Genomic DNA, 13,792 nt, shown 5'->3' on the forward strand with positions numbered 1-13,792 from the left:
AAGGAGTTCTTCAAGTGTCTTCTGTGGAGCTGACAGAATGGTTATAAATTTCTTTCATCTGTTTTTATTATGGAAAGTTTTTATTTTCTAACATATTTTCCTCCTGTTAGCTTGGCTGGGTATAATAATCTAGGTTTCTATCCTTTTGGACTTGAAAAACACCATTCAAAGCCTTTCTGACTTTTACAGTCTCAGTTGAATGGCAGGTGGTTATGCTGATGTCCTGCCTTCATGTGAGACTAAGCATTTCTTGCCATTTTTCTTTGTTCTGTATACTTATGGTCTTTATTAAAATAAGACTAGGAAGGGTCTTTCCTGGTTTTCTCTGTTTGGTCTTAAATGCCTCTCATATCGAGTCAACATCTTTTCCTAAAAGTGGGAAACTTTTGGTTGTGCTTTTGTTGAAAACATTTTTATGTCTTTAGAACAAGATTATTTTTCTATGCCTAAAACCATATACTTGGTATTTTCAGAGTGCTGCACATACTATGAAACTCTCACTCACACCTTATTATTTGACATCTGCTCTTATTTAATTGTGCTGTCCCTCTGCCTTGTTTTCGAGCTCAGACATTCTGTGACTTTCCTTGACCCATTTTATTAGTGAGACTTTCCACAGAACTTTTTATTTGGTTATGTTCTTAATTTCCATCATTTCAGGATAGTTTTCTGTCACTGTCTTGGTTTTGTTTGCTCAGTTCCTCTTCTGTATCTTGACTGCCATCTTTATTGCACTCAGTTAGTCTCTGTGTGCTTAGTCAGGAGCCTATTTCCTTACATTTCTTTGACAATCATTCTTAACCCTGCCTAGGGTTTCATGTAAGTCACTTTCGCTAGATGCTGTTACTGAAGAGTTAGTTGTTGCCATGATCTTTGTGTTTTTCTTACTATTTTGAGGTTAATCACATATCTGGGGCTATCTTGTTGTTTGAGATATATATATATATATATATATATATATATATATATATATATATATATATTCTTTCAGTTGAAGTGTTTTGCAGAATTCAGGTAGAACTTGAATGTGGTAAAAGGGCATGTGCCATTTAGAAATTAGCTCCTCAGTCCAGGCACTAAGGAGCTGGTACAACCTCTGTATCATCTCTGTGTAGACCATTAACTGCAAGAACAACCATGGATTCTGGGCATCACCGCTAGATGTAAATGTCGTATTAGCCAATTAACAACAGCAACTCCTTTAACTTTAATAACCCTTGGGAAATGAACAAGCAGAGATAATATGGAGTACAGTTTGATTTTAGTTGATAAGGTTGTAATTGAGAGGGAAGGAAGGTGGGTGAGGCTTGAGTCGAGATCAAAAGGACAGTGGCAGAAGCGTCGAGGTGATGCAGTCATTGAGAAGGGACAAAGAGGAGAACGAATGGAAGAGAGAAGGAAAGTTGTAGACACAGAAGAGGAGGAAACTGAGATGTGAGTGGAAGTATGGTAAAGAGAGTCTCGTGTTAGCCTGTGAGAAGAAACACATGGCAATCTTAAAGCCTAACTGAGCAATATGCATGCAGATCCAAAACCATCATGAGATGTATATGCAAGAGGTATGAGTGGTAAGTAATATAAAATAAGAAACAGGGGCTAGGGGGTTGGGGATTTGGCTCAGTGGTAGAGCGCTTGCCTAGCAACCGCAAGGCCCTGGGTTCGGTCCCCAGCTCCGAAAAAAAAAAAAAAGAAAAGAAACAGGGGCTAGGCTGCTGGTGCACTGGTTAAGAGCACTAGCTCTCTTCCAAAAGACACCCACATGGCAAAAGACACCCACAAAAGCTGCACCCACATGGCAGCTCACAACCATCTATAACTCCAGTTCCAGGAGATCCAGTGACCTCTTCCGGCCTCTGTGGACACCAGGGCAAAGGAGATAATCAAAGTTCACATCCGAAGGTCCTTTGCTGTTGTGTTGGAATTAAAATCTGATCCTAAATTTCAACAATAACTGCTAGAGTAAGACTAACACCTTAACTTCCAAACCATTGTTTTAGATTTAAGTGTAAGGGTGTTTGTCTGTCTGATGTATGTATGTTTACCATATGCATGCCTCTGGCCTGATGCTGGCAGAGAACAGAAGGGGGCACTGGATCCTGTGGAACTCGAGTTGCAAATGATTGTGAGCCCAGGGTCCTCTGCAAGGTCAACACTGCTGTTAACCACAGTTGTCCCACCAGTTCCTCAATGCATTTTTAAAGTTAACAGTGGAAGAAGATGTAAAATCATTTAAAAAAAAAAACCAGAGGTAATAAAAAGCAGAAGTACATCTGAAGGAAACAAATGGGATTATATTAGCAATTGCAATGTATATAAATAACGAACATAAATCACAAGATATATAAATGATAGAAGAATTAACTAGATGTCTGACTAAGACAAATGCATCGAGATTAGCGTTTTGGGGTTTTTGTTTGGTTTGTTTTTCTTTCTTCTTTTTTTTTATGAAAGAAACTTTCATTAAGTGTAGTGTCAGGTAGTGGTGAGCTAAACAGGAAGTGGTCAGAATTTCTTAGCTAGCAATACCGTCTTAGCTGTGTGTTAGAGACGGGATACTTCTAACATGAACAAAGAAAAATCAAAATAGAGGGGTAGGAAACATTCCAGCAAAGACTGACCAAAAGTAGTCTAGAATTGCTTTATTGATAGATACGAAGTCAAAATACACTCAAAGACAAAATGCATTGTAAGGTTAGAGCACTTACCTGTGGTTAGAATGATATAAAATGTATAAAACTACGTATGGCATTGGCAATGTATACTATTTCTAAAATGGCCTCAAAATATGTAAAACAAAAATTAATAAAACTTTAGTAAAATTTCACATATTTCTTCAAGGTATCACTTGATGGTGCAAACAAAGAGTAGTAACCATGGAATTTAAAATAGTAGAAGAAGAATTTGATTCACAGACACAGGAAAATGCATGAAGCACCGAGAACATGTGAATCTACTCTACATGGAAGAGTTATTAAAAAGTTGACCTCACACTAAATGCAAAACTGGTCTCAACAGGTTTCCAGGAATCACAATTAAAATAATCATAATTTATGACAATTGGGTTACGATTCAATAATTGTACAATCAGCTCCCCCAAATTCCCCTTAAATGTGGAAATCTTCAAACATTTCTGAGTAACTCATTAAAATGGAAATTTTTAAATACTTAGAATTGAATGATGATGAAAATATTACATTTCAGAACTTGTAGGATGCAGTAAAAGTTAGATGTGATAAGCTGTGAGGTGGTAGAGAAGAGAGCAGGATGAGGTGAAGACAGTGGGTGCAGGAATGACACTAGAGCAAAGGTGTCTAGTGAATCTACAGAGACCAAAAGAACTTCTGGAAACAGGCTCATGATACAGGGATCAACCAGCCTATTTTTTGTAACAAGATAATATATTTGGCTTAGTAGGATAAAATGTCATCACTTGCTCAGCCTTGCCCCACAGTCATGTGACATGTAAATGACTGAATGTGGTTCTAGTCTAATAGTTCCATATATATATATATATATATATATATATATATATATATATATATTAGTGATGGGCCATACTTAGTATTCAGACTATAATTTCCCAGTCATTGAACTAATTATATGTCTGTAAATGGCCATAAATAATGAGAAATTTGAATAAGGTTGCTAGATATAAGATCAGTATACAAAAACAATTGCCTTTTCATTTGTCAGTAACACAGAAAAGTAACTTTTTAAGAAGTGGTCACTAAGCCTCACAAGATGGCACTTGCCTACAATTTTACCATTGTAGAGGCAAGAAGGTCATGTGATTTAAAGGCTAACCTGGGCTACATAAAAAGAATCTACCTTTAAAAATGACTTAAGATTGATAGTCACAAAAATAAGTAGCAATAAGTGTACCAATATTCAAGCAGAGTCAAAAGAAACTAAAACTATTAATTGATCTGCTTGAAACCAATAGTTCTCAAAAGTTTGATTTCCAGGTGCCTTCATGCTCTAAAAAACAGCTGAGAAGTCAAAAGATCTCTTAACTGGGCTTGCTCAGTCTGTAGTTATCTTACTATAAATTAAAACTAGACATTTAAATTAGCTACTCGTTTAAAATTAATAAATCTACTGTATACTAAAATGTTAGACACATCTTTATGGAAAAAATACTGCACTTTCAAATTAAGCAATGAAAACGTGTCTTACGTTTTCCCAGTTCTCTTTAATGACAGCATAAATAAAGGCACTTGGGTCCTGATGGCTCTCAGTGTTGAATCTGCTGTGCTCTGTACTTTTACTCTTATCATGTGAGAAACCTGCCTTATGTAGACATGTGGCTGGAGGAGGGGAGTGTACCTTTAATAGCTCCCCAATTTCCAAATAACTGAAGCTATTTCCTCTCTGATACTATATCAGTCAGTCCTCAGCAGGTCATAACTTCTTAAAGGTTAGTTACAATATGGGACCTAAAGCTGCATCCCTGAGCTTGTACTCCATCACCTTAAGATTCACCGTTCTGCCTGACACTCCTGGATGCATCGTTTATCCAAGGATGACTGGGGGAAGACAGCTGACTATTTGGAAAATGCCGGGCTGCTGAGTTAAGTAGCTCTTCAAAACGATGATACTGTTTTATGTCAGATTTTTCACTTATTAACATTATCTTCGGTAGGGGGGAAGCTTTCAAGTTCCGAGAAACTGTCAAGCTAATGGTGGCAAATGTACATCTACCAAAACTCTGAATTTCATTCCAAAGCTTATATTTTATCATTGGCAGCAAATATTGTCACCTGTTTTTCTGGAAGTGGCAAACCTCACCTAGTTCACTGTCAAGAAAGAACCTGCCAGATTCCCCAAGTCTGGGTAACCTTGGTTTGTCAGCCACTCTTCCTAGTAAAAATCACATTCCATGGGGGGAAAAATGTGCCCTAAGCATGTTAAACTTACAGTTTGCCTGAGCACAGTGGCAACCACCTCTATGCCCTTTAATACCAGTGGAGGCAAGGGTGAGTTCAAGCTAGCCTGGTCTACATAGTTCCAGGCTAGCCAAGTTACATAGTGAGACTTTGTCTCAAAAATAAATAAACAATTGATGATTGATTGATTGATTATAAAATATTCAGATAAACTTTCATTGAAACTACCCCACAAATGCTCCTCCATGACCTAAGAACATTAAGGTATAATGTGCTCAGGTGTCTTCAGAGAAATAACAGTTTTCGTGGATGAACAAGTATATTTTTTTTAATTAAAACTGACATCTCTACGTTTTGCTGTCGAGCGTGTGGTGGTAAAGAACTCACACTGTCTGGTGCCGTGCCAGCTTCCTGCCGAGGCGCCAGAATCGGTCCGACTATTGTGTTTGTACCCTTGGTGGAAATGCCAGGGCTGTGGAAAAATCACGAAGCTTCTCTGTATTACAAGTTGAGCATCCGTACTCTGAAGAAATAAACTACGAAATCCAAACCTTTGGGGGCACTGGCATGATACCACAAGGACAAAAGTCCACACCGGGTGCCAAGTCCCCAGTCGCAATGTAGAAGCGCAGAAAATATTGTAGGAAATTATCCCAGGTGTCAGAAGCCATGGCTGGGCGGTCATGAGCACTAGCTGCTCTCCTAGAGGATCCTGGTTTAATTCCCAGCACCCAAATGAGGATCACAACTGCCCATAACTCCAGTTCCAGGGAACCCAATACCCACATCTCATCTCCTCAAGGTCCCGGCGCGCACACACACATGCAGTCAAAATACTCACGCACGTAAAAATAAATTACCTTCAGGGTACATGTGCGTGAGGTACATATGAGACGTAAATTATCTTTCTTCAGACTTAGGTCCATCCCAAGGTAGCTCAGTATGTATTTGCAAGTATTCCAAACTCGGAAGAAGTCTGAAATCTCAAATTTTCTTAGTCCCTCGCAGTTTCCATAATCGATGCTTGACACATAGTATGAAAATAGCGTTGGTTTAATTGACATTCTGTGAAAGCAAATGATTCTAGGGTTACACATAGATCCTTTGTCAGGGATTCCTGTGTTTTTAGACAGGTGTCATCCATAGTCCTCCGGCGGCTTTCTGTCATGTCACCCTGTTGCATCTTTATGGTAGAACTTGGTACTACTGAGAAGTTTACTGTTTATTTGTTTGGGTGTTGATTGTCTGTTTCGAGACCTGATTCCGATTCAGTCCTGTCCTAGTCAGCACAGTAGCTGTTTCTGAAACCTAAAGCACTCAGTAAACGCCCATGGGTTAGTTAAGTCGGGCTGAAGTGGCACGTAAGAATGGGCTATTCAGCATTTCGCCTTCAGAGAGGCTCGTGACTAAAAATAGCTAGCTCTACTCATTCTGGCTTCTCTGGATAACAACGGAGGGAACCTTTGCTCTCAATGCTTTACAGCGTTGACTCTATCCCACCAGAATCCCGCAAGTCGGATATTATTCAACAGCGGTTACAGAAGAGGCACCTGAGGGACAAGAGCCATTTCCAGTATGAAGATCCAGAGAGCGTTCAGTTCTAGAACTGAACTCACACCCCTCAGCTTCCTCCCAGGCGGAATAGGAAAGAGATGGATGTACACCGAGCCACTACCGAGGACAGACAGACAGCTCACCATGCCAGAGTTTCAGGAGCTGCCTGCCAAAAGACCAGGCAGTAGTCATTCAGAAAGTGTTTGTTTGAGGGATTTTTTTTTCTAGAATTAAGATTGAAACTGAGGTTGCATCAAATGAGCAGCAGATTTTTCAGAATTAATTTTTTTGTACATTTTAGAAACGTTTGCTCAGTCTTCGGTTCCCGAGAAGCCATTGTGTTTCTTCAGTCTTTCGCACAGAAGTTCTCAGGATCTTTCCTAAGAACTGGCGACGAGATTCGCATTTCATTCGCCCCCAAAATGTTTGAGAACATGTGGTTGACTGTCATGTTGGTTTAAAGACAGTGGACCAAAGCCTCGCCTCAGCTTTTATCCCCTTGTGATGGGATGCCTGGGAGTCACGGGGAAGCCAGCAATAGAACTCGGGATGTGCGTTCAACCACTCACTGTCTAGAGGATGCCGTGTTTCTTTTGGGTGTTCAGAATTTGAAGTCTTTAACAGCAAGAATAGATTTGCCAGAATCCGCCAGAAGCTGATACAACCCATGAGGCATCGACACTCTAGGATTCCGAGTTCTCTAACTCAGATTGAAGGCCGGCGCCCAGCTCAGTTTGGCTTTTGAGGGCATTCCAGGGACTGGGGGCTGGCTTACCTACAAGAGATAATGGGATGGTTTCGGAAAGTTACGTTGCCGTTTCTTTCCACAAGCATCAGTTCACTTAGCTTGTCTTTAGTTACAATATAAACTTGCCTGGGAATGTCAAGAGAGTAATTAATGGAGACAGACCCCAAGTTTCTAAAAACTGAATGGAGCACCCTAAGGTTCTCATCTCTACCAAGGAAACCATGGAAGCAAAAAAAAAAAAAAAAAAAGAAAGAAAGAAAGAAGGAAAGAAAGAAAGAAAAAAAGAGAAATACCAAAACGTAAAGTAAAGTTCAAAGTCCAGGGTTCTAGACGCTGGCACTAGAGTCCAGGGTGGGGAGGGAGTGATGTCTGTGGACTGGTGTTTACAGCTTCAGCCTCCAAAACGTAAACTGTACACACATGCCAGAGTAGCTGTAGCTGAGGTGACTCTCAACGGCCTTGAGAAAGGAGCTTTGCCTATGTCGCTTGGAAGAGTCTGAAACACAGGACCCCTACACACATACAGGTCTTTCTCCGATGCACCTAAGACTGTGGAAATGCAGTGCTTGTTGGTCAAGGCCCAAGCTTGACCTCTGCTAATACCTGCTGGGGCTTTGATTTCATTGTTATTGTGGTGTGAAAACATCACGGTCTCCACTTCCCCATAGTCAGTGAGGTGCTTGAAGTATGTAAAGGAAGCGTCTACTGTGCTGGTCTTTCCAACCTTTTGCAGTCCATGTTCTCTAGAGGACATCTTTGCACTTGTGGACATCCCCCGTCAGTAAGACAAGGCCCATAGATGTCGAGATGCCGGTAACAGACATGTGGGAATGTTTTCAGGCTCACCGTCTCCCATTCATCCCCCAACCCTAGAGAACACTCACCAGGGAGCGTCATCTCTGTAACTCCTCAAGCCCTTACCAACAGGCAGCTAGTAATCATTCTAAGGCAGAACTTTACCTCCTTGAGGTATGGGTAGAACACTTTGGAAGGTTCCAGATAATCAAAATTCATCATGGGGTTGTCAGTGGTCACTTTGAGAACTACACAAGGATAAGGTAGAGTTTCTGTGATCACGGGGACCAGAAATGAGCTGAGTAACCATGTCTTTCACGGGGACCCCAATAGAAGAGTTAGAGGGAGGGCCAAAGGAGCTGGGTTCCAAAGGAAGGACAACAACATCAACCAACCAGACCTCCCAGAGTTCCCAGGGACTAAATCACCAACCAAAGAGTGCACATGGGGGCACCCATGATTCCAGCCACATATGTAGCAGAGGATGGCACTGTCGGGCATCAGTGGGAAGGGAGACCCTTGGTACTGTCAAGGCTCAATGTCCCAGTGTAGCGGAATGCCAGGGCAGTGAGGTGGGAATGCGTGGGGGGGGGGGAACATCCTCATAGAAGCAGAGGGAGGGGATATGGGAGAGAGGAGAACCAAGAAATGTAAATTCATAAAATATCCAATAAAAAAAACTTTAAAAAAAAGAGGGCTAGAAGACTGTAGAAACAAATTGAGACAGAGAAGTCAAAAGAGGCTGGAGCCATTAAACATGAGGCAATTTTAACGCCTGTGATTAGAACAGAAAAAAAGTTTGTGCAAAACTATGTGTTCTTGAGAGAAATACTAATTGCAAAAATGTGTGGGGAAGAGATCTTCACAGAGGCTGTTCTAACATCGCCGTCTTCTCGGTGTGCCTTTAATGTGGTTATATATGCCTATGGGCCTGAGAAGCTATTGTTTGGATAATATGATATTTGAAACGAAGAAAGAAAACGTGACAAAACCCACTGGCCCGCTTTTGACTTCTAAGAAACCCAGCGTGGCTGTCTCTGCCTCCACAAAGCAGGAGTGTATGGCAAGTCCTGTTATTCTGGTGGGAGGGTGCCTGCCTGTTTCTCCATGAGAGAGGACACACTACAGAGAAAATGGCTACAATGTTGAAATCGAGCTCTTCCACCCTTGTGGCCTCATGGCTATGTGTACATAGCTCCTCTCATTTCGTCCTGGGACTCACTCTGGGGATCTCAGCCTCCACTTACAAGACGTTCGCTGAGAGAAGTCTTAGCTACACAGCCTGAAGTCAGCTGGGGAACCCCGCACACACAGGGCAGTCGCACCACACACCTCCTATGGGCAGTTCTGAGGCCGAAGTGAAAAAAAAATCTAAATTGACCATCTCTGCAGGAAGAAAATAAAATTCCTTGCATTCGCCTTCCTGAATGTGTTTCTCTCTTGTCCAATTTCTGGTCGACTCCGATCGTATCAACGTGTTAGCCTCCTCTTTCCTGCCTGCAAGCTTGCTTATTCATTCGCCCAGCCCACGTGAGCTCACTCCCTGGGTGATCTCATCCAGTCTGTGGCTTTCAAGTCATCTCTATGCTAAAGGCTCCCACTGTGTCTCTCTGGAGTCAACTCTTGGGCTGTCCCCTGGTCCTTTTGAGCCCTTCATAGGGCCATACATGTGCTGTTGAGTCTGAACGTATCCCAGACGTGTTCCCCTCTCACCCCCAAACCTGAGCCTCTCCCTGGGGTTTCCCGTTCACCAAAGCCACCCTGGTTCACCGGGTCACTTACATGGAACTTCTCAGAGCCATCATTAACTCTCCTTCCTTTCCTTCCTTCATCTAACTCATCCACACGTCTTACCAGCCTCGCTTTCCAAATATGCATGGAACCCGGCCACTTTGCCACCGCTTTTCCTGTGTCCTCCCTCTTCTGATCCATCAGCTGGACCATTCACTAGTACTACCCAAGAGCTTCCGACCATGCCTCCCCGCCGACCCATTTTCCACATAAAGGGTAAAGTAGTCATTTTAAAAACATAAATTAAGGGTTGGGGATTTAGCTCAGTGGTAGAGCGCTTGCCTAGCAAGCACAAGGCCCTGGGTTCGGTTCCCAGCTCAAAAAAAAAAAGGAAAAAAAGAAAAACGTAAATTAAATCCTATATAACTCGCCTGCTATTGTTATACATAGCCTTTAGGCTACACACAAATCTGCACCCTGCACTACCAGCTCTTCCCTTTTCCTGACCACCTACGTAACCTTCTCTGTGCATGACTTCCAGCCACTCTGGAAGGTTAGCGCGGTGTCAAGCCTGTTCACTCTATGAAGTTGTTGAAGAAGCTGCTTATTTTGCTGGGGACGCTTGCTCGCTGAAATCTGCGTGGTTTGCTCACTCTGAGTCACACAGAATCTGCTTACGGGACTTCCTACGACCGAGATGCTGAATGCAAGGCCTCATCCCGCTCCCATCATGCCTTCACTTTCATCTGTAGCCCATTCTGTCGGGGAACCATCTGTACATTGGCGTTTCTCCTGAGGGTAGGTGCTCCCTGAGACATGTACCTTGGCTTTGTTCCAGCTGCATTCTCAGGTACCCAGAGGAGAGAATGGCAGCAGACACTGGATGTTGTAGACAGCCAATATTCTCGGAATGCCCATCTTTGTTGTAGGTGTTCTGGTACAGTAGAAGAAACCAGAAGAAAAACGTGATTCTGCCCTGAGGAACTCATCCGAGGCGGCAGAGACAGACAGACCGTATCTGTGGTACTATGGTTGGGGTTGGGAGACTCCACTTTGAACGCCCCAGCCGTGCCTGCAGGAATCGGAGAGGTAGCCAGAAAAAACTGACATTTGAGATTATTTCTGACAGGTGAGCATGTGTTTTCAAGGTGGAGGAGAGCGGGAAGGACACTTCAGGTGTGGAAACAGCAGGTGCAGCAGCGTGGCGCTGGGATAGATAACGTCCAATGAACCGCGAATGTGACCAGCTTATGGGAGAGCTGTATGACATGAGTGTTAGAGAGGGAGCTGCCAGAAAGCAACATCCCAGTTTGTTCTTGGCATTGAAATACTCCTTAGAATTCCCCCTTTTAGTAAGTGGTCCCCCCACTCAAAGGATTGCTCATGCTGCGTTTCTCAAAGTCATCCTTGTTTCGTATCGCCATTCTCTCACACTCCACATCTAGTCTGTCAGTTAAAACCATCAGCCCCACCTTCCAAACAGGCGAGCCCAGCCTCTACTCACCAAGCTTATGTGCACATCCCTACCCCAGGCTACACCGCAGCAAAAGCTTCCTGGCAAGCTTCCCTGCTTCTCCTATGACCCCCACGGCCACATTGCACTCAAAAGCTAGCGCTGTCATTGTCAGCTGCTTTGAACTGAGAACTGGAAGAGCGACAGGCCAGGGTCAGCTAAATGGATGCTCAGTAAAGAATCTGTGTGTATGTTGGAGAGGGGGGCATACTTGAGACGGAGACAAAGAGAGGATCTTCCCCTCCCTTCCTTCCATTTCTTCTCCTCCTTCTCCTCACCTCCTTCTCCTCACCTCCTCCTCCACCTTTGCCCAGTTTGGCAAACGCATTCAATCCTCTTGCCTCGGCCACCACACCCAGCTTTTACCTTTAGGATTCTATGGTACTCTGGGTATATAGCGTTGTGCTCATGTGGTGGGCGTGGGGGCTCAGTGGAGAGAGAGAGAGAGAGAGAGAGAGAGAGAGAGAGAGAGAGAGAGAGAGAGAGAGACCTTCCTATTTATCTTCATTCTCTGAGTTACCTTTTCTGTTCCTACACAGTCAATAAACTGCAAACGGCAATGAGAAGCTTAATCCTCACTCAACCACTGCTGGGTTCCTATGGCGATTTTACCCATGATCTTGATTGATTTTCTGTAGTGCATGTAAACCATATAGTGTAAGTAAACTTTGCTTACATAAAACCAGAGACAAGAGCATTGAGGCCTAATTGAAAGAAGTAGGTCACTGGCAACATGCCATTGACTGGTACATCAGGGGTCTGCTGTGTGTGTGTGTGTGTACCTCTCCCCTCCCCTCTCCCCTCCCCCCCTTCCCCTCTTTCCACCATACTCCTCTTCCACCTCCTCTTCCCACCATTCTCTTCCCCTTCTACTCTTCTTCCTCCCCCTCTTATTCCTTCTTTCCCCCTCCTATTCCTCCCCCTCCTCCTCTTCCTCCTCGCCATTCTCCTCTTCCTCACCTGCCTCATCCTCCTCTTCCTCACCCTCTTCACCCTCCCCCTCCTGTCTCATCCCCCTTCCCGTATCCCCTTTCCTTCCTTCCTTCTCCTCCTCCCTTTTTTCCTCACTCCCTACTGGCCACCATAAGATAAGAATCTTTGTTCCATTGCCACCACACGCCCACTGGCCATGATGTCACGCCTCGGCACAGACCCAGAAACAATGGGGCTTGGTGACCACAGACTGACTCTCTTAACAATGTGAGCCCTAATGTATCTTTCCTTTGGGTTGTTTTATCTTAAGTGTTTTTTCCACAGTGACAGAAACACAACTAATATTATAAATGCAAAGAACACACTTTTTTAAAAATCAAAGTAAGTAGAAAAGTTTAGCTTACTTGATCAATAAAAATCAGGGAAATACATTTTTTATATATAAGGTAGATATTTAAAAGGAATCATAAAGACCATTTCTCAAATTTCTATAAATAAAAATTTAAAACATAATGAAATACAGTCTTTTATGTGAATATGTAATTGAGCCCTCTAAAGTTTAAAGAGAAAAGTCTGTAAGATTAACCACTATGGGAAAACATGGTTTGTTTCTTTTCTCACCTCTGAGACAGAGTACCTCAGAGAGGCAGCTTATGGGAATGAGTTTGTTTCAGCTTGTAATTTCAAAAAACACTGGTCCATTGTGGTGGGGAGCCTTGGAGGGTGGGAAGCCCCCATTCACAGTGTAGGCACATGCACAGTTCTGTCTGTTGTAACAGGAGTTGAAACACAGTTTGTCCACATCTTGAAAGATCAGAAAGCAGGGCGTTAGAAGTCTGTAATCTTCAAAACTGATCCCCAAGCAAACCATTTCTACCAGCTAGGCCACAAGGCCCAAATGCTCCACGACCTCCAAAACAAAGCTTTCAGCGAGGTACCACGTGTTCACATGCAAACCCAACAACCTCCCAAACACAGCCACGGGCTGGGGGCCACGTGTTCACATGCAAAATAGCAGCAGAGTGTAACAGCACTTTATTAACACAGTGTCATAAGCAGATGAGTTCCATTCCAGGAGTAAAGGATATTACAATAGGAAAATCTAGTAACATAATCCATCATATCAAAATCTGTATTATAATTTACCTTTTATAGCAAACACTGTACTACTTTTATCAATTCTTTAAAGGTATCGATATAATCCAACGTCCCCTTTTCATCAAAATTTCTTGAAAATTAAAAGTGATACCTCAACACAAGTAAACACTGGGGTGGGATAGGATCAAACGGTAGCTCAGGCTGGCCTTGAACTTGGAATTCTCCTCCTTCGACTCCCAAGGCTGGGCTTAAAGACCTATGCTGTCACAGCCAGATGCTGTGAGTTTAGCCTTATTCTGAAGAATTTTGTCCATGCAGGACAGAAGAAGGGAATTGGAAGTAAATAGAATCCGAAGGCAGGCGTTACACTGACGTTTATTGTTTGTAGATGGTATGGATTGCTTGGATTGCATGGTCGTGTCTATGAAGCAACTAAAATTTATTATGACAAAACTCAAGCAAAGAGCTCATAGACTAGGGATCCTCTGTGCTTGCGATGAATGGTTGATTTGAAGATTTAATGAAGTAGAAGCA

The 13,792-nt window shown here is 42.9% G+C and overlaps 1 protein-coding gene across 7 annotated transcripts in view; it reads left to right on the plus strand.

Moving 5' to 3' along the window:
* Bach2 (BACH transcriptional regulator 2) overlaps nt 1–13,792 on the plus strand; it is a 349,677-nt gene that overhangs the window by 220,749 nt on the left and 115,136 nt on the right.

The sequence above is a fragment of the Rattus norvegicus genome, chromosome 5, assembly GCF_021556685.1.
Source record: "Rattus norvegicus strain SHRSP/BbbUtx chromosome 5, alternate assembly SHRSP_T2T, whole genome shotgun sequence".
NCBI classification, from domain to species: domain Eukaryota; kingdom Metazoa; phylum Chordata; class Mammalia; order Rodentia; family Muridae; genus Rattus; species Rattus norvegicus.